This window comes from Tenrec ecaudatus, chromosome 2 (genome assembly GCF_050624435.1).
Source record: "Tenrec ecaudatus isolate mTenEca1 chromosome 2, mTenEca1.hap1, whole genome shotgun sequence".
Classification (NCBI taxonomy): domain Eukaryota; kingdom Metazoa; phylum Chordata; class Mammalia; order Afrosoricida; family Tenrecidae; genus Tenrec; species Tenrec ecaudatus.
Window position 1 is genome coordinate 84,614,989 of NC_134531.1, and position 22,522 is coordinate 84,637,510.

At 38.9% G+C, this 22,522-nt stretch overlaps 1 non-coding gene across 1 annotated transcript; it reads right to left on the reverse strand.

The window, feature by feature from the left end:
* Window positions 1-450: 450 nt before the first annotated feature.
* On the reverse strand, window positions 451-573 carry LOC142441651 (small nucleolar RNA SNORA40). Its single transcript, XR_012783011.1, has one exon. It is a non-coding gene; the product is annotated as a small nucleolar RNA SNORA40 (small nucleolar RNA).
* Window positions 574-22,522: the final 21,949 nt, after the last annotated feature.

Genomic DNA, 22,522 nt, shown 5'->3' on the forward strand with positions numbered 1-22,522 from the left:
CATTGGAATTATTTTATTTTGTTTTTTAAATCATTTTTATTGCTTCAGATTTCTAAAAAGAAGAATAGGCAATATTTTATGCTTCACAACATATAAAACAAATATAGTGAAAAACCTCTGATTTCCTATTCTACATCACACAGTTTCAATCACTCCCTAACACATGGGCAATCATGACTACACAAGTTCTTAATATTTTTATATATCCATAACAATATAAATATACAGCCTAGCCTACACTCTTATTTACAGTAAAGCTAGCCTTGTATCGAGATGGGGCTGCACTTCTGATTGGATGTTTCATTTGACAATATATTTTCCAGAGGTTTCTATGCTGATACAAATAGTTTTCACATTTTTAGAGTTGCATGAGGGAACTTCCAAGTGTTTGTGGAAAAATTCCATTATTTTTCATTTGTAGTTTTCCTGAAACTTAAAAAAAATTAGTGACACCTCCCTTCTTACTTGTATTGAAACTCATACTGCACAATGAGTTTTGGGTTGCAAAAGGGGATTTAGTCTTGCACCTGTCCTTGAGTGTCCATGAATTAAATAAGCACAAACACAAGTGCAAGGCCTTAAACTTTTTAAAGTCCTTCTTATAATACTAAGAATGTATGTGTCTTCAAGTGCTCATTTTTTAAAATTCTTGGATACTTTTCCTAAACGGATGAAATATGCTTAAAAGTCATAGGAAGCAAAGCTAGCCTTGGCAACTGTGCATATTATTTGCTGCCTGAATTGGAATAAAAATTATGGAACCCCAGTGTTTTCATTAAAAATTTTTAGGAGTCCCATGATTCTGCTTTTGGCACAGTAGTGGAAATTATTTAGTAATTCAATTATAATTTAAATGCAATACTAGGATAGCACAAATCATAGACTCTGTTTATGCCAAAATGACTGGCTCAAGAGTAGTAGAATTCAATCTCTCGTAGGATGGAGAATCATATCATTTTAAAGCTTTGGGGAAATTTCCTTTAACTAACAAATGTTAGGTAGATTATTTGGCTGGAATTTTCTCCTAATTATTTTGGGCTATTCTTGTATTCCTGGCTTGATTAATCTGTGCTAATCATGCCTCAATTTAGTAAGTCTATCAGCTATAATTTTTTCATTATAGTTCAAGAGTTTTCTCCCTATTGCAAGGACAGGGTCTGAAGAACCTATGCTGACCTTGCGATTGCAGGCAAATTCATAGTCACCATGCCCCCGGGACTCTTTATCCTCTTAATAAATACACGGAATGAGAATCATGCGGCAGGCAGAATAATGGTTCCCAATGATGACCTAGAGCTGATCCCAGCAACCTGTCAATATGTCAGACTATATGACAAAAATTTGCAGATGGAATTAAAATGCCCAATTATCTGACTTTAAATTAGGGGTTATCATAGGTAATAGAGGAAATGTAATCAATGTCACTGAACAATAACTCATTGTCTGAGTCAATTCAAACTCATAACCTATAGGCTAGAATAGAGCTAACTGTCCCTGGGGGCTTGTTGTTGTTAGGTACCTCCATTCTGTTCTGACCCAGAGTGGCCGTAGGTGCAAACTGAGGGAAACACTGCGGGGTCAGTGCGATTCTCACAATTGTTCCTGGGCTTGAGGAGCCAGTGTTGCAGTCCTCTCATCGAGGGCCTCCCCCGCACTTTACCATGATGTGCTTCTCCAGGGACTGGTCTCTTCTGACAACATGTGCCAAGTATGCAAGACAAAGTCTCTCCATCCTTGCCTCTACGGAGCTCTCTGGTCACACTTCTGAAGACATAATTTGTTTGCCTTTCAGCAGCACATGGTACGTTCAATATTCTTGTCTAGCACCACAATTCAAACACATTGATTCTTCGTTAGTCTTTCTTAGTCAATGATAAATTTTCACATGCAAATGAGGCCATTGAAAATACCAAGGCTTGGGTCAGGGATATCTTAATCCCGAAAGTAGCATCCTTACTCTTCTATATTCAAAAGAGATTTTGTGCATCAGATTTACCTCATGCAACATGTCTTTTGGTCTCTTGACTGCTGCTTCCATGAGTGTTGATACTGGATTCAAGTAAGACAAAATCATTGACAACTTCAATCTTTTCTCCATTTATTATGATGTTACACATTGGTCCAGTTGTGAGAATTTTTAGTATTCTTTACATTGAATTGTAATTCATATTGAAGGCTGTAATCTTTTATCTTCATCTGGAAGATGCTTTAGGGGACTGTAAATCTTTATGGGAGTAGAAAGTCTCATTTTTCTCCAGCAGAAAAGCCAGTGATTTCAAACTGCTAACCTTGATATTTGTAGCCCAACATGTAACTCAACACACCATCACTTAAACATATATAAAAATTATTACGTGATGCCTAACTTCACCAAATCCAACACAATATTAAAAACAAACAAATATACAGTTTATTGTCATGCACACTCATTGAAGGTCTGAATTCTGGAAACCAACTCCCTAGTTTTCAAGTCTAATGGCATTAATCCCTTCTAGCGAAAAACACATTTGTTTAGTTTGGGGTTCATGTCTTGCCATCTGTGAGAGGGCAATAGTAATGACCAATTTGGGTAGAATTAATGCAGTTAAAGTGCTTGTAATACTATTTCTGTTTAATAAATTTTAAATATTGCTATTTCATCTGTTCCAGCAATCTCTGCACTCTATTTCTGACATAAAACAGAATGATGACAGAATAAGGCTATGCTGACATGGTTTGGTGTATAAAGATATTCCAACTTTGCATTTTATTTTTCATTGAAAAAATTTTTTAATTTTAAATATCTCATTTGATATTTCAAATATATTGTTCACAACATTGTCATAAAAGCCATAGCTATATAATTGAAATAGAAGAGAGGAATTGTAAGTGTTCCGGTTTGTTCCAATTATGTTCAAATCTATATTACAGAGAATACCCTGCATAAATTATCATCATTTCTCCATTAGAGTATTTCTGAAAATGTTTGTCCTCAGTGAATAAAACAGAATTTCTTGGAACCATCATTTAAAACGGGGGTTCCTGCATGATTGTTAAACTCTTCTTGATTAGTGCAATATATTGAATCATGTAACACTATGGATTATGTGGCAACAAAACTATTTGAAAAGTTTTCTTGAGCCTTGCCACTCTGAGAATGAGTTCTAAGGAGCAGTGTTCTCCGTGATTTCCCTACTGCTCTCCATTATTTTGACAATTGTCTTCAAGTTGTCTAATTATTTCATGCATCATTTCTATTTTATATGTCTCATTTTTGATCTTTAATAATATTTCTTGTAACTAATTTAAGAAAGACTCTATGAGACTGGTAAGAGTACTTTATAAATTCTATGACTTTTTTTGTTATTTCATAAAGCAATGACAAAAAGCAGAAAACCAAACTCACTGCCATTGAGGCATTTCCAACTCATATTGGCCCTACAGGTCAGAAGAGGAACTGCACCCGTAGACTTTGGAAGTTGTAACTATTTCTGGGAGTGGAAAGTTTCATTTTGCTTCCACAGAGTGACCACTGGTTTTGAACTGTGGTCAGCAAGCAATCCAATGCATAGCCTTCACCAGGGCCCTTAAAAATAATGGCTACTCCCTGGAAGAGAACAGCAGGTCAGCAGCACAGCCATGATAGAGAGGAAAGTGCTGCACAACGAGATGGATTGGCACAGCGGCTGCAGCAGAGGCGCAGACCTAAGGACCATGTGAGGACGGTGCAGGTGGGGCAGTGCTTGTTCTGTGGGGCACAGCATCGCTGAGAGTAGGAACAGACTCGACTGCACCTTAACAACCACCACCACCACCACCTTCACATGGAGCTCCAGCTGATCACTCCAACTGGTACAATTGGATTTCAGGGATTTTACATGTCAACAGGTTTTAATTTCATTAAATTTTTTTTCACACTATCCCTGACTGAATCACTTCTTAATTATGCCTAAAGATATGGGTGATGGCTTTACTAGTTGCTGTGGAGTTGATTCTGACATAAGGTTTCGGAATACGTGGAGAGTAGAACTTCTCCATTGTGCTTTCAAAATCGTTACTCTTTGGAAGCAGATTGTCATTTGTCCCTTAGAGGGCTTGTAGGTTAGTTTCAGCTACTAGCCTTTCACTCGGCACTCAGTGCAACTCAGAGACTCCTAAAGATACCTCTTGTTAGTGTGACATCTGATAGATTGGAGATATTTTCAGTACTTACAATTACTAGTTTCACTAATAAATTGTGGCCATTATGTTTGAGTATGGATCATAAAGTTCTTAGAGTATCTTTTATAATCAGATACTTTATCTATTGAAGAAAAAGATGGCAGGCATAAATACTTCATTTTAATCCTATTAAAAATAATCTTTCTACCACAACTTTTAATCTTCCCCAACACGGACAAAATTTAAAAAAGTAACAGCAATGAAATCAACATTTTAAAGACAAAATATTGACTAGGTAAGGGGGAAAAAAGGTTGCAGATATTTTATGAGGAGACATCCTCCCCTGCCACCCCTGACCCCCAAAACAAAACAAAACCAACAGAAAAGAGCTCTGCTGAGCAGAACTTTCTTAGTGAGCATTTTTCCTGTTAGGTGAGCATCGAGCAAGTCCCTCTGAGCAGTGCACCCAGTGGCATCACATGTAAGGTTCTCTCTGGTCACAGTGAATTTTTTCATAAAAATCATTTTGCTTGAACCCTGTTTTTTGTGATGGCCAATTGAAGAGAACAGTGTGTGCCTGTGAAATTTTATTTCCTGCTCAGGAAAAATGCTGCAGAAACTATTGTGATGTTGAACACAGCTGACCAGGGGAGCACTAGGGAAAATTCAAATACATGAGTCGTTTTCTCCATTCAAGAAAGATGACATGTTGATTAATGACAAAGCTCATTTTGACATCTGTCAATTTCCTGAACAGATGAAAATGTCGACAAAGTTGTGCACTTGTGCTCAAAGACCAACGGTAAATCATTGAAGAGATGGGGAAGTTATCTGGACTGTGTTGGAGCTCGGGCCAATGAATGTTAACAAGAGTTGGGAATCAAAACAGCTGCTGCAAAATCTGTGCCCTGGGTTCTGCCGAAGCAGGGAAAAGAGGGTCAAGTGGAAGCACATCATGCTTTGAAAGAGCAGCTCTGGAGCGACTCGGACTTTTTCCAAGGTCATTACTGATGAGGAGACATGGTGCTATTCTTTTTTTTTTTAAACAATTTATTGGGGCTCATACAATTCTTATCACAGTTCATACATATACATACATCAGTTGTATAAAGCACATCTGTACAGTCTTTGCCCTCATCATTTTTTTCTCCTCTTTTCGGTGCTATTCTTATGACCCTGACGGCAAGCATCAATCAAGCTAGTGAAAAATTCTATTGTTACCTTGGCCCCCAAAAGCTTGTCAAATGAAATAAAAGATCAAAACAGTGCTCATGTGTTTTTTTGATGTGAGAGGAATGGTATATTTGGAGTTCATTTGACCAGGTCAGACTGTAAATCAAGCTTTCTGTTTAGAGATTTTGAAAAGATTGTATAACAGTGTGTAACAAAAAATAAAGACCTGATTTATGGTATGTGGGAGACTGCTTTTGCCACCATGACAATGCATGTTCTCATACAGCCATCTCAGTGTGCCAGTTTTTAGCAAAAACAAAGCATGCCTCTCTTGCCCCAAACACCTCACTCAGCTGACATGCTCTGTGAGACTTCTTTCAGTTTCCACAAATGAAGAGGGACATGAAAGGATAGTGATTTGACAACATAGAAGGAGTGAAGAAAAAAACGAGGGAGGTGTTGTCAGCCATCCGAACCAATGAGTTTGAAGAATATTTCCAAGAATGGAATCTCAGACTTGACAAATGTATTTAGTGTAATTGAGAGTTCTTTGAAGGTGATAAGATTGTTGGTAAGAATATTTAAATAGGTAATATTGAAAAATGATTCCATTAAGGCAGGTACCTCTCATATGTAAAAGCTTATAAATCTCTAGTGCTTATGCTGACTTGCAATATAAGTGACTCCTCTGTGCATGATGGAACTTTTCACTTACCAACTTCCATAGAGTACACTAAGAATTTTGGAAATGGAAAGACATATAAGTCTGGTTTCTGCCTTCAGAAACACTAATGTTTAATAGTTCATGTCAGACAAATACATTAACCCACTGCAATATACATAAAAATACATGTATATCAAATATAAATCTACATTAATCTATTTATATTTAAAAATATATTTATGCTTCATAAAAACCACTCCAAACTCACTGCCTCATAGTGACTCGGTAGCACAGAGTAAAGCTGTACCTGTGTCTGAGATGGCAGTTCTTCCTGGGAGTAGAAATTCTCGTCTTTCTCCAGTGAAGTAGCTGGTAGCTTCAAACTGGTGACCTGGAATTTAGTAGTCCAAGACTAACGGATTATGCTGCCAGGCCTCCTATATATAAAATTGTATTTAAGTAATAATTAGGTGCTGACTCACATTTGCATTACATAGGAGCCCTGGTGACATCGTTGTTATGTGTTGGGCTGTCATTTGCATGGCCCACGGCTCAAAAACCACGGCAGCTCCGTGGGAGAAGACGGGTTTCTACTTCAGCAAACTGTTGCAGTCACAGAACCCGCAGGGGCTCTCTCTAGCTCAGCATTGACTCCAAAGCATTGTGTTTTGTTTTTTTGCTTTTGAAAATTCCATTATTTGGATACAAATTTATTATACAATCTCAGAGAAAATCACTGTGGTTTTGAATGATCAGAAACTTAGGTTTTTCATCTGTGCTAATCCTACAGTATTTTAAAGATTTTCAATGTGTGCTTCTTTGGCTATTATAGATGTGTCGAAGTTTCCTGGGTCTTGAATCTATTTTGAAATTTAATTCTCCTATAAATCTCTTATTCAAATGATAAACCAAAATAAGTCATAAACTATGACCTTGATTTCTATGTCTTTAAAAAACGCTAACATTACAGATATTTCTCTGGCTCCTTGAGGCTTCCTCACCCTCCACTACCATGACCCCAGTGCTGCTCCTCAGTTCAGGCTAGACTGGAGCACGCACACAGGTACAGATAAGAGATGGGGGCTCACGACACACGGAATCCTGGAAGAGGATGGGATAGCAAAGCATAGGAGAAGAGTAGGGGGAAGTGGGGGCAGAGGGAGGGAGGGGAGGAACCATTTTCAATGATTGACACATGACCACACACCCCTCCAGGTGAAAGAACATAAACCAGGGGGGAAGGGAGATAGCAGTCAGTATGAGATATGAAAATAATAAGAATTTATAATCTATCAACGGGTCATGAGGGTGGTGGGGAGAGGGAAAAAAGAGAAGCAGATACCAAGGGCTCAAGAGAAGGTAAATGTCTTGAAAAGAATGATGGCAACACATGTATAAATATAAATAAATAAATCGATGTATGGATTGTAATAAGAGTTGTAAGAACTCCAATAAAATGATCTTTTAGTTAAAAAAAAAGAGCTAACTTTAAAGAAAATGCAGTCTGTCAACTTAAACCGTTTGTCTAGCCGAAGGAGTAAGGCGTTATGCATCACAGTGAAGAAGGCTGGAGGGTAGTTTGCAAACATTTGTATCTTTTGGTACATTATTTTGCCTTTTGAAAGTACCATTTTTTTAAATAAAAAAAGCAGGAGTAAAATGTGAACTGCCTGGAGCTATAGAGCTTGGTACAGAGCAGCCTGTTGTCCCTACCTTACTCCTAGTCACGCAGGCATGGGGGCCATTCTTAACTAGGAGCTAGATTGCTGATGAGATTTGGAAGCCTGCCTTTTAAAGATTTTATTTCCTCGGACACGTGTCTGAGGTGAATTATTTTACTGGTCTTAAATGTAGTCTAATGATATCATTTGGAAAAGGCAGTGCAACATTTTGCAGTATGCCTCAAAATGCATTTTTCTCCCAAAAGTACATACTAGCAATTTAACATTACTTCCATGTGTTTCAAAACTTTCATTCAAAAACATACATGAAAGTCCATTTTGTGTACAGGCTTTTCAAGGATTAGAAAAGAAGACATGCAGGATCTGATTCATTGAGTTTATTATTATGTACAGACATGGAAGTTCTATTACATTTTTGAAGCAATTTTGTGTGTAGACTTAGCACTATATTCATGTACAACATTTTAAAAGGACAAAGTGGTGCCTAATCTACATCCAGGAGGCATTTCTAATGTCCAGTCTCAGAGTACTTTTAAAACAATATGTACACTAAGTAAATATGCATGAATGAATGCTCATAAAACACATTAAGGGGACACTGTGAATTTATAATGATTGGATGTAAAAGGCAGAGGATGAGGTCCACCAATTAGAACTATTTGGATCCTGTGATGGGTAAGGGAGCTCCCTCAACGCGAAAATGGTAGTTGACCTCCTCGGACCTGCTCAGGCTGCTGCAGGAAGGAGAACCCAAATCCACAACAGCACAAGGGAGATTGCCCCAAGGTAAAGGTCAGACATGCCTCCAACCTCTAACTTCTTTACCCTGTTCTGACACTAACCGGCCTCCTGGTGCAATCATCACCACTCTATATGTACATCTTAAAAGTGACTTTCATAGAGGAGACCCCACCGCATGATTCGAGTTCATTAGAGAAATTAACTGGCTATCAAAAGGAGCCCTAATGGCTTAGCGGTAACATGTTGGTCTATGAACCGCAAGGTCAGCAGCTGGAAACCACCAGCTCAGCTAGAGAAAAATGGGGCTTTCAACTCCCATATGGTGTGTAAATCATCAGTCTTAGAAATGCACAAGGACAGTTCCACCCTCTCCACAGGGTCACGATGACTTGGCTGCAGGAGTTTGATTTCTTTGGTCTACCTCAAGTCACAGTCAGGAAGCCTCGAGGATGGATGCTGTCTTCCACGCACAGCACACCTCTTCTCGGCCGGCATCCATGGCCCTTTCTTTCACCTTTCTTTAAAGCTCTGTCTCCTGGTCCCAGTAGAAGGCCTCTGTTCTGTCTCGTGGTTTCAGCATGCACTGCCTCTGGTGCAGCTACTGGCACAGCCTCTTCAGATATGGATCTCACAGGAACTTTCTGGATGGGCTCTTCTTCTTTTTATGGTAACAGGAGCCCCCTTCCTCTCCTCCTTCTGAGATGGCTCTATTATATCCAGAATCATGGCCGAACTGATCACCCCCTCGATCATTGTTTCACACATCTTATTTGCATGGTCCCTCAAAATGGACAGAACAACCATAAGTAAGTAATTTCATTTCACCACAGTTGCAAGTCAGGAATAGCAAATAGGGTTAGGCTAAGAAGGACTGTTATAAGTTAAAGCGGAGCTGGACAATGTCTAAGGCAGACACTTTGTGGACTTCCACGGCTCTCTAACAGCTAAAGTCATTATACCAAAATGTTGGACATAACTACTATTTCTCACAATTTTCATGATGGGTGCACTTTTAATTTTAGGAAACGGCTTCTATTTTATTCACATTGCCTACGACAGAATATTTATACATTAATATCCCACAAATTGCCATACTCAAACTTAAGTGTGCATTTGTATCACCTGGACAGCTTGTGAAAAATATATTTTCTCAAGCTCACTCATAAAGCATTTTAACACAGAACATTGTCGGGAGGGCTAAGAGTGATTCTGTGACAAGCAAGAGAGCTTCAGGTTGTTTATTCCACCACAGAATTGGAGGACACACCATTTGAGTTCTTTAGGAGTTGTTAGCCCCTATGCTAGATCCATACAAAATAAATGTTGGCATCACGGTATGCCCTGAGATCATTCACCCTAAGCCCTGTGATCATTTTTTTGTGTGTGTGCCAACATGGCACCTATAAGAAGATATGGTTGGAGTTTAACCTGTTGGTCAGATCAGAATGCAGGCTGGTGATGTCCCTTGAAGGTGTGGCCTAGACATATAACCCTTTGGAGACTCTCTCACTCTGTCCCTCCTTGTTGGTTTGACCAATGAACTGCCCAATCCAACTTCCCTGACTCATCACTTGTGCCATGCTACCTGTGGACCACGACACACACCACTTTGCTGAGCCACCTCACCGTGCAGTGCTGCCTAGGGGCCGATTCCACTCATCTTGCCATGCCTCCACACAGCACACCACCAACCAGCCACCTCACACTGCTACCCTGTGAGGTTCGACCGTGACTTACTTTGCCTAGTCGCTGAGTCAGTAGACCTTCTGTACATTAATTGACCCATTAATTGAGCTGGCCTGATCTCTCAGTACTGTGTGTGGACTGGGTGGATGTTATAATTTCTTTACATTATATAAACTTAACCACTCATGTGTACTCATAAGTGTCCTGGTTTTGCTTCTCTAGAGAGTCATGTCTAATCCAGGCCCTTCCTTTTTTTTTAAGCTTGAAATTACTTTAGATCAGCTACAAAGTCAAATGTGTAGACTTAAGTTCAAATTCTAAAATTGGAACTATAAATTTAATGTACATTTTCTTTGCTGAATCCTTAATTTCTTCTTACACAACAAGTAACCCAGTTTACATTATAAATGATAAAATTTATGTTTGCAATTTTAGAACTTAGTGGGTGAAAATTAACCTCCTGTATCTCATGCTTTATCACAGGAGGGGTTTTACTCATCATACTAATCAGGATTCCGTTTATTACAAAAGTAGCTGCGATCGGCCTTTAAATAGGGCTTTTCCATTTATATCACAATGTAATGGTTTTTTTAATATTACAGTTGTTGAAATTTAATTAGAGAAAATTATATCAACTGGAATTTCTCTTCTTATCAAAATAGTTATGGCAGCTGTATATGTGGACCTCAACATATGAAATACATGGGAATCAAAATGACTGCAAAGATGGGATGATGCTTTTGAGACTCTTGAGATCATCAGGCAAAACAGGGACAGGGGTCAATTTTGGAATAGATCAGCAATTGTCCATATGCAAGTTTGGGTTGAGGTGAAATACAATTAAAACATGTCCATGAGAGTCAAGATATGATTGCGAGTAGATATCATATGAATTTAGAGACCTACTCAAGAACGGATTTCACTCAATAAACATTTACAACAGAAATCTAGACAAGTTGTGGGAATGACATCAAGGGCATCACACATGAAGAAAGCAAAATATCATTTAAAAAATCAACAGGGATAAAAAGATCAATATGGATGCCAGAAGAGACGCTGCAATTTTCTTTTGAACGTAGAGCATCTACAGGGAGTGGAAGGAATCATAAAATGAGCAGAAAGATACAATACAGAATCTTTCCAAGTGTAGGTCAAGACAGCAAGTATAGTATTATAATGAAATGTGACAAAATCTGGAGTTAAAAAAGCGGGAGGGGGATACTTGGTGTTTCTCCAATTGACAGAAACAATATTAAAAGATCAAGCTGCGAATTGCAATATTGAAATATTTTATTGACATCATCATTAGCAACACAAAAAACATCTGCCCAAAAAGAATGACTTGGGGGTGGCATCCTGACCTCATCCATTTAGGGAATGGATGAGGGAAAAGAGAAATTACCATCACCAACAGCTGGGCCAAGGCCAAGTGAGGCTGAGGTCAGACATGCCTTTAGCCTGATTCCTACTGTACCTATTCTGCCACCAGCAACCCCTCCTATAGCAATCCCTACCCTTTCAGCTGGGTTTGATCATGCATGATCACACAGAGATTACAGAAAACACTCAAGGTTGTGGCGTTAACTTAGGCACTTCACAGATTACAAATGCTCAGGGCACATTTGTTCAGACTACATCGCCTCTTCTTAGCTGTGCCTGAAGGAAGGCTTCTTGCTGGTTTTGGCCTCTGGGATCATGCTCCATTGGCCTATCACCTGACTGTGCAACTTTGCAAAGGTATTTAGGGCTCTCGATAAATGCCCAGAGATCAAACCACTCACCAGCCTGAGAGCTCAGCCCAGTCTGAGGGGCTCATGGTTCTCTGAGTTAGCAAAACTATTAATATTGTTAGGTGCCATGGTTCCTGGTCATCGTAATCTAGATGCAACAGAACCAAACACTTCCAAGTCCTGCACCATTTTCACAATGGTTCATATGTCTGAATCCAACCATAAAGCCACTGGGTCAATCCATCTTATAGAGGGTTTTCCTCTTATTTACTATACTTTACCAAGCATGATACCATTCTCCAGAGACTGATGTGTCCTGACAAGACGCCCTAAGTCCTTGGATGAAATTTCACCATACGCCCCTTCAAGGAGCATTCTGGCTATACCTCTTTTAGGATAGATTCATTTGTTCTTTTACAGTCTGTGATACTTTCAATTTTCTTCTCCAGCACCAATATTCAAATGCATTGGTTCTTTATTGGTCTGCCTTATTCAATGTTCAGCTTCTACATACAGATGAAGCAACTGAAAATACCATGACTTGGGTCAGGCACACCTTAATCCTCAAAGTAACCCATTTGTTTTTGAGCACATTAACGATTATTTATGCAGATTTACCCCAGTGCAACCCATCCTTTGATCTTGACTGCTCCTTCTATGAGCATTGACTGTGGATCCAAGCAGGACAAAATCCTTTACAATTTCAAACTTTTCTCCATTTATCATGATGCTGTCTTTTGATCCAATTGTGAGGGGTTTTGGTTTCTGTAGTTGTCATCCATATTGAAGGCTGCAATCCTTGACCTTCATCGGCAAGTGCTTCAAGTCTGCCTCACACTCAGCAAGCAAGGGTGTGTCGTTTGCATACCACAGGTTGTTCACAAGCTTCCATCTAATACTGATGCCGCATTCTTCAAATTATCCGGATTTTCAGATTATTTGCTCAGCATACATATTGAATAAATGTGATAAAAAGACAAACACCTTTTCTGATTTTTAAACCCTACAGGATTCCCTCATTCTGTTCACACAGTTTACCCCTTGCTCCATCTGCAAGTTTGCATGAGCACAATGAAGTGTCCTGGAGTTCCCATCCTTCTCAGGCTCTCCATATGGTGTTGTGACTCACACAGTTGGATGCCTTGGCAGTCTATAAAACACACGCAAACATCACTCACCGCTCTCAGTCATGGTCCACCTGACACCAGCGACAACATCCTCTGCTCCACACCCTCTTCTGAAGCCAGCCTGAAACACAACAAACCAGCTCCCTGAACTGTCTGGAGGCAGTCCACTCCACAAGCCCGTTTCCTGGTCAGAGACACTTAGCATTCTTTGCTCTGTGGACTAGGAAGTGCATTTTGAATCTGTTGCTGTTGATTTTCTGGTTTCAAATCTGTCTCCAATGCTTAGGGATCACAGGATCCAAATAACATGGTTATTGTGCCACTCCTGGTTATTCCCTCTTGCTGGAAATATAATCCCCCCTCCTGTTTCTGAGATGGCTAATTTTATACTCAGCATGGTGGCAATCGCGATGATTTCTTTTGGCAATTAGTCACAGCTGAGTCATACAATCCTATCACAGCCTCACCCTAGCCATTAACAAATTCAATCGTTATCTCATTCGACCCATTATCATTTGGTGGAAATTACAAAGATTACTCATTCTCTGCAGTTCAGCATCAAAATAAATGGCAGGGTCACAGTATCAAAAAATAATTCAATGTTCAACTATTTTAGAAGGTAGCATATCATCAATAACCTCAGTGATTGGAGGAAGATGTCTACGCTGTACTGATGGCACTGGTGAACACAGGCTTCAGGAATTTACTGACCGTATTCTGGGATGTTTCAGCAATGCTGAAAGCTTTTATTTGCCTATGTCAAAAATTTTGAAGACTTCAACAGCCAACTTGAAGTTTTTCAAATGTATGCCTACTCAAAAGAGAGGGGATCTAAAAGAACATCAAAATTAGTACATAATATCCTTAATATCAATGCAAGCAAATTTTTGTTGAAGGTAATTTGGAAGTTGTTGTTGTAGTGCATCAACAGGGAGCTGCCAGGAATTGAAGAAGGAGTGAAGAGAGGACATGGAGTGAGGAGTATCATTGCTGTCAGATGACCCTTGGTTGAAAGCAGAGAAAACCATACATATTCTTACATTTGTTTTATTAACTATGAAAGACAGTTAACTGTGGCAATCATAGATAACTATGAATAACATTTTAAAAACATGGAATTCCAGAACGCTAAATGGGACTCATCCAGAAATGGTGCCTAGACCAAGGGGCAGGCATTGGAAACTGTTGCGCTGAGCAGGATGTCGCTCACAATGAACTCTGTTACAACCATTCACAACTGAAGCCTTTCAGTGTCTTCCACCACCTACTCCTACCTAGAGTTACAATTACTGTGCTAGAAAAACCACATTAAATGATTTACTGCACTGTAGGCCACCAGCCGATTCTTCTGATATTAAACAGATAAGAACAGATACTACACTTGATCTTCAGCTGGTTCTTTTGATCAATTTCCTTTTCATATATGGAGGATTAAATTGATCTTTTAAAATCATCTTACTCCTAAGATGTTAAATTGATTAATGGATAAAGGTCACTCATAATATTGATTAATAAATAAATGTCACACATGATTAAGATTATTCTCCTTTACTTAGCGTCAATTCTTAAAAATGTCAAGCATGTCAACTGAATACCTTCATAGTAGATTCTAGACTAGTGTGTTATCATAGCCTAGCCAAGTGGCTATGGTACAACATTCACCCTCACAGCCTACGACTGATATGCTGTAAGAGATATTGATAAGTTCCCTGAACAAATAAATAATTAAGAAATCATCATCATTCACTAACTTTTCTTTCAGGGTTGAGTTTCAAGACTTTAAATAAATCATCATTGAAAAAAAGAAGTAATAAAATGATCTCATCTGAATGCAATTGATAGAAATAGATTTTTCAAAATGTTAGAAAAGTGACTCCTAGAAATAGAGGAAGAAAATTACTCCGGTGAAGTCATCTTCAGTGTCTTTCTCCTGGAGAGCGGCTTCCGTGGACCATGAAAAGTGGGATCGTTTGGAAGAGCACATCGGTATCCAGACTAGTTTTGAATTGCTGGTACTGAGAGAGGTTCAGGGGGATTGCAGTAAACATCCAGGTGGGCTCAGCAGCTTTCTATGAACCTACTTGCTCTCTATCTTCTATGAAACAGGAAGACGTGCTTCTAGTGGCCTGTCAAGTAAAATGGGTCAGTCTAGGCAGCTGTTCAGTCAGACATGAAGCACGAACAATGTCCTTGGTGCTTTCTCTTTTAAAATGTAAAATGTGCGTGGTTTGCACTCAGGAGGTTTACTGCTTCTGATTTTCTTTGGGATATTTTAGCAATCGGGATAAAATACATGCAGAGCAATTGAACATTTAGCCTGTTTGATGTCAATGAATTTCACTCCTGCAGGAAAAATTAAGAATATGAACCAAAAATTTTAAAAAAATAGGGAATTTTCTCAAAGGTATAAAAACAAACTTCTTAAAAACAAAATTTTTTTTAAGTAACAGAGTAGTTTACAAAGGCAAGAGATAAATTTTTTTATGGATCTTTTTATATTGATGGACAGTTTTAAGGCTATTTTTAGGCAATATGTTTTGAGAAACTAGAACAATACTTCCTAACTGTTTATCCACCCAAAAATAGAAAGATTTCATGCTTGTACTTGATGTCTCCTCAGTTAAGTTCAGAGCTCTCATTTTCATATAAGTTTTCCTCAAATATCAGACAGCTCACTTTCAATTTTAATTCCACCGCTGTCCTTATGGGTGGGAGGAAAACGAATCTGAGAAGATCTGAAAGCACTGTGATCAGTAAGCCACCGCCATGTGCCACATCGACCTCAAACTTGAGGACTTTACCTCCACTGTCGCTAGGGGTCTGGCACAGATGGGTTCTGCTGATCTGACCTTGATTTGGCTCATTTTGACTGGGTTCATTCACGGTATGAAGAGCATTAGCAATTTTCATTTTAGGGGTGGCCATATGCTAATATCAGCTCAGCTGGCTCTCTCCATGCACACTCTCCAGATCTCCACCCTCTGCATAAGTTATCTTCCAACAGGATGACACTTGCTAACCTGATGACTACAAGATGCCAAGAGCATCAGTAGAAATGTGAAATCACGAAGGTGAAAAATTTGACTCCCACTCCCCATGGAGGGCCTGCAAAGAATGGAGGAAATCTACCTATGCAGGGGGCATAATATGAAAAGATGTGCCCTCTAAAACCCAGAGTAAAATACAGTTTGTATCATATATGACATTACAGAGCTCTGTAAAACATCACAACTAGACCAATAAGCAACATGATGATAAAATGGAGAAAAAAATGAAGATTCAAGAACATTTTCTTGTGATCCACAATCTGCATGCATGTAAGCAGCACTACAGAAATCAAGCAACATAGTCATTGTGAAAACCTGCTACATAACACCTTCTTAAATTGTAAAACACCTTCTTAAATTGTTAAAGAGCAAAGATGTCGCTTTTAAGGATGAGATGGACCTGACTCAAGCCACAGGATGTTCAATGGCCTCATATATATGTGAATGCTGGCCGATACATGAGGAAGACAGCAGAAGAATTAATGTATTTTAATTATGGTGTGGGAAATCTTATTGGAACCCATGGTCTTCCAAAAAGCACACATAGTCTGTCTTGGAGTAAGTATAGGCAGCAAGCCTCATAGAAGAAACGGAGCTCCTCCGAGGTGAGTTGGGCATATTGTTAGGAGCGCACCAACCCTGGAAAAAGGCATTACACTTGGTACAGCAACAGATCAGCAAACAAGCAGACCGACGACCTTATAGATGCATCCACACAGTGTTGTAACAGTGGCTCAAACATAACAAGTGTGAGGATAGAGCAAGACAGAGCAATATTTTGTTCTGTTGGAGTTAAGGTGCTTATGAGTCAGAACCAACTCAATGGCACATAATAACAAAACAAGAAACTCTTTATGACATATACCGAGTAGCGATTTCTGGGTTATATGGTTACTGTTCCCGTTTTGTTTGAGGAAACACCATACCACTTTCCACAGTGCTTGTACAATTTTAAAATTCCAATAGCTCTTTTTTTCTATATCTAAATAATACAGCGCAAAACAAAAGCAGATGTAACCCTCCAATTTTAACATTACCCTATTCAAAATAGCAAGAAGATTGGAAGAAGACAGATGCCTGCTGAAGAACAAAGAGATAACAAGCTTTCGTCTATAGGTACAGGGAATATTCTGCATTGCTGAAGAATGATAACATTGTCAAATTCCTCATGAGACGATGGATTTGGAAGACATGGTTTTGAAAGAAGTTAGTCAATTACATAAAGGCAAATATTTTGTAAGGTTTCTCTTATAAATTAGAAAATTTTAAAAATGTTGAATCTCAATAGTTAAAGACTTTAGTGATTGTTGGCATTTGGGGTGGAAAACATGTCAGAGATGGGAGGAAGAAGGCAAAAGCGAAACCAACACTGAAATTGAAATAAAAGAAAAACCTGGGCAATCTAATTTGTAAAAGATCCAAAAGACTTGTGGGTCTACTTCTGAAAACATGCAAAACTCTTTTTTCTGAGCATGTGAGTCCATTTATTTAGATATTATTTAAGATTCTTAATTACGTTATGCAGTTGGTTGACTTTTTTGTTTTTAGTAATTTTATTTACATATACTTCACGTGTCATACAAGTCAATAGTTCCATTACATTTAAAAGAGTTGTACCATTGTCACCAATGTACCAATGTACATTTTAGAACATTTTCTCCTTGCAGTCATTGTCATTGGCTCCCCCTTTTCTCTCGGCATCCCCTGCCATGTCCCCAAAAACCAGTAATCCAGTTACTGTCGCTATAAATTTACTTATCCTGAGTTTCATATACAGGAAAACATACAAATAGCAATGATAACAAAGTAGAGAAGAACCTCAATTGAAAAGAGAGCAGATAATATTAGAAACTAGAACAAATTTAAAATGGATCCAAAGGGAGATCAAATGATAAGTTTTAAAATTTTAACCTAACTGCATCTGCATTTATCTACTTTCCAATGCTCTATACATGACATCCAGGCTGCTCACAGCCCTGGTCAATGGTCAGAAGGGATCCATAGAAGACTTAATTTACATGCCTTTCCCCTTCATTGTTTTTAAAAGGGAAACAAGCCCCTCCCAGGGGAATAGACAGCAGAAAAGAGGGTGAAAGGAGACAGCTGTAAGTGTAAGACATGAAAAAAAAAAGAGATGGAGAGAGAGAATAATTTATAAATTATAAAGGGGAGATGGGGGAGGGAGGGTGGGAGAGGGAGGAGAAAATCAGGAGCTGATACCAAGGGCTCAAGTAGGAAGAAAATGTTTTGGAAAAGTTGATGACAAAAAAAGATGATGACAACATATATACAGATGTGTTTGACACAATAGATGTATGTATGGATTGTGATAAAAGCTATAAGAGCCCCCAATAAAATAAAAACTAAGAAAAATCAAATGAATCAAAAGGGGCATAAAGCGATAAGGTATTACACTTCAGCCTAACTACATCAGTTAAGTGATCAAACGTCACTGCCCCGAGTGCTATAAAGAAACTGCTGGACGGCTACTGAAGATTGCCAGTGGAAACCACCCAGAGATGTTACCAAAGACAGGCCTGTTGACTGGCCGCCCTAAGGCCGCAGCTATGCAAACTCCATGGTGCACAGTAGTCCTCTGAGACACCTGGGCCCCCGTGAGTTAGAATCAACTTGATGACCACTAAGTTTTGATCCCAGTGTGCCATTTTCTATCATTCCTTGAAACCAATGCATCCTCAGACATTTCAAATAACACCAAGAGTAAAAGCAGAAAATCTTGGAAGAAAACATAATTTAAATATTTTCTCTAGCATATAGCTATCAGGAAAAAAACTGAGAGCCAAAATTGAAGCTAGATTAGAATCAGCCTGTCCCTATTGTAAAATAATCGTAAATGTGATTGTATAATATTATGTGTCCCACTTAAAAAGCAGGGGGAACAGGGTTATTTGGCACACTGTAACAAATTTACTGATTTATTTGACCTAATATGGATATGTCATTCAATAACAACAGAAAATGGCAGTTTGCCCAATTTTGGATTTTGACTTCCAAGCCAAATCATTTCAAACAACCTGTAGTGTAGCCACTGAATGTGCTACAAAATACTTAATTGAACTTGGATTCCAAGCTTGCGTCTCTCAGGTGACCATCGTGGCTTTGCAGCAGACACAGAGAGCATCATTTCAGCAAGGTCAGAGTTACTAGATGATACATGGTTAGCCAGATTAGTGAGGGCAGTTGAAACAATACAAAGATTACAGGGCAGGACCCAGGGAAGGGGTTGTGAGTTCCAACCATTTGCACTCTAAAGCGGAAAGCTACGATTATAGGAGATATAAATATCTTAAAGGTAAGAGCATAAGGTGCAAAAGGAAAATTAGCAAGACAGTGACAAATGGCCTATATTTTCCCTTTTAAGAAGGAACAGTTGAACCAAAGTAATGATTTAAAAAAAAAAAAGGTTTGAAAAGAAAAGTTTTACGTTGTGTCCAGTACTTAAAAAAGATCTACATACTGGGCCAATTAGTATCTCAAATCTTCATACTAAAAGCCCAAATCATTTCCTACAAAAATTGTTTCTTCTCCTTCCCTGCCCCCACCTCCCCAACTTTTAATTTTAATTTTTTTTTCATTTCTCAGGACATTCCATTTTCCTAGCTGTCTTTGATTTAGATTCTGAAAATACTTTCCATGTGGTTTTTATTCTTTCTTCTCACATTCTTTCAGGGAATCTAGTCAATTTCAATGTTTCCCAAGTCCCTTCACTTTCTTCCAATTTCCACATTTACTTCTCCAATTCAGCTCTCCATTTCTCTGAACTGAGCTCCAAACTGATCTTCAGAATGCTGAGCTCTTCCTGCATCATTCTTTTTATAACTGCTACTGAATGTGTCTTCCTAATATGCAACTATAATTTTATTAATTTTCCTCACTCCACCAAACAACACAAGAATTCCTGAACATTGAGTTCAAGTTTCTCCTTTGGTTTTGCATGACTTATTCCTCAACTGTGTTAGTCTGGGTAAACTAAAGAAACAAATCCACAGAAACTCTTATATGTATAAGAGAACCTTTTATAAACACAGTAAATAGACATTCAGAAAGCAACCCAGCCCAGTCCAGTTCATGCCCATAAGTCTGACTTAGACCATATGTCCGACACTGATCTACAAAGACCTCCTCAAACTCACAAAACACACACAATGATGCCAACTGCAGGAGGAAAGCCCAATCAATGAACGTGTAAACATCTCAGCGCTGGCAGGGGTCTCCACACGGGTGCTCCAGCCCCCAGAGCTGCATCAGGGTAAGGCCACATGGCTTCTCCTCAGAAATGTCTTGCAGGAAGTGAGCCTTGCTAGCTGAAGCAGGGAACTGGCTAAGGCAGCCGCAACCCTGATCCAACCATCGGAGAACTAGGGGCCCCAAAACTAGAAAAGTGACGCTCACAGAGCCATTTATCTCTTTGCCCTTCAATCAATCCTACACATGTTTATTGGTCAGGTTGGCACAAAAAACCTTAACTATCTCACCAGCTTTCTCACACATTCCATACCACAGCTTTTTCTTTAAATATATTCCCAGCCTCTTCATTATTTTTTTCCTTTATTATAAAACTTACTCCACGTGTACAGAAACATTTAAAAATTTGACTCAGCTCTATACATACTTCAGGTTTTCCATGACCAGAGGAGAAATTAATTTATATTTCAAAAATATCCAGAACACTTTGTTTCTCTCTAATGACCCAGCTGTAGTTCTAAGTTGTTAAAATGTATTCGTTTACTAAATGTACTAACAGCATACCCTGTTACACATGAAGCCCATTGAAGGATAGGTCAAAGATTATGCATCTACTGTGTAAACTACTACCGTCTACAGAGCATGGATTATTTTGAAAGTAAGCCATACATTTGAATTAAAGTTGTTTTATTTAATTGTGAATGGACTCAGAGCTAATGTTTGAAGGCATTGTCATTCTTAGCAAAATAGGGACAGAAAAAATCAAGTCAAATGTGGGTTTTGTTGTGGTGGTTGTTGTTGTTAAGTGCTATCCAGTTGGCTCTGGCCCATAGTAATTCTATGCAAAACAGAACAAAACATCGCATGGTCTGTGCCATAATAGACCTGAGTCCATTGAGGCAGACACTGGGTCAAATCATGCCGTCCAGCACCTACCTCTTTTCATCACACCTCCACTTTATGAAACATGATGTCTTCAGAGACTGGTCTCTCTTGACAATATGGCCAAAGTACACACCATGACGTCTCACCATCCTTGCCTCTAAGGAGCACTCTGGCCTTACTTCTTTCAGTGCAGAGCAGTTTCCTTTTAGCAGTCCGCTGTACTTCCAATAGTCTTCTCCAGCACAACAACTTGAATGCATCTAAACTTCTACTGTCTTCCTTCTAGGTCCATTTGAGGCAATGGAGAGTTCCACAGCTTTGGTCTGGCACACTTTAGCCCTCAAAATAACATCCTTGCTCTTCAATACTCTAAAGAGGTTTTGTACAGCATATCTACCTAATGCAATTCACCTTTTGAACCTCCTGAGCACTGACTGATTGATATAAGTAATATAAAATCCTTGACAATTTAAATCTTGTCTCCATTCTGATGTGGCTTATTGGTCCCATTTTAAGGATTTTTTTTTACATTGAGTTGTAATCCAAACAAGGCTACAATCCTTGGTCTTTACCAGTGGGTGCTACATGTGCTCCCAACCTCATGTCGCCTTCCTCCAATCCTCATGCCACACTCTTCTTCATATACTCCAGCTTCTCTGATGATTTGCTCAGCATTCAGATTGAATAAATATGGTCAGAAGATACAACCGTAACACAGACCTTCCCTGGTTTTCATCTAGGCATATTTCCCTTAGTGTTCTCCAACAACTGACTCTTGAGCCATGCACAGGTTCTGAAGGAACACAACGAAGTGTTCCAGAATTCCCCTTATTCTCAACGTTAGCCACAGCTCTTCGTGTCCTACAAAATCAAGTGCCTGTGTAGAGTCTATGAAACACAAGTAAACATCTTTCTAGTGTTCTTTGTTTTGAATCAAGATCCATCTGACATTAGCAATGATGTCCCTTGTTTCAAGTCCTCTTCCTAATCTGGTCTGAACTCCTGGCAGCTCCCTATCAACAAATTGCTACAAGTATTGTTGGATGGTTTAAGAAAAAAATTATTGGTGTGCAATATTAATAATATTGTTCTATAGTTTGAGCATTCAATTGGGTCACCTTGCTTTGGAATGGGTACTTAGGGATCCATTTCAATCCTTTGGCCAGGTAGCTGTTTTCCAGTACTTCTTCAGCTTTTTGAAACATTTCAACAAATATTGTGTCAATTCCTGGAGCCTTGATTTTGGCTAATACATACAATGAAGTTTCAACTTCTTCCTTCAGCACAGTTGGCTCTTGCTCGTGTACTACCGACTGAAACCATGGACTGCAGACTAGTTCCTTTTTGTATAGCGACTTGGTATATTATTTCCATCTTCTCTTCATGCTTTTGCAGCATTCAAGATTTTGCTTATAGAATCTTTCAAAACTGTGATTCAAGG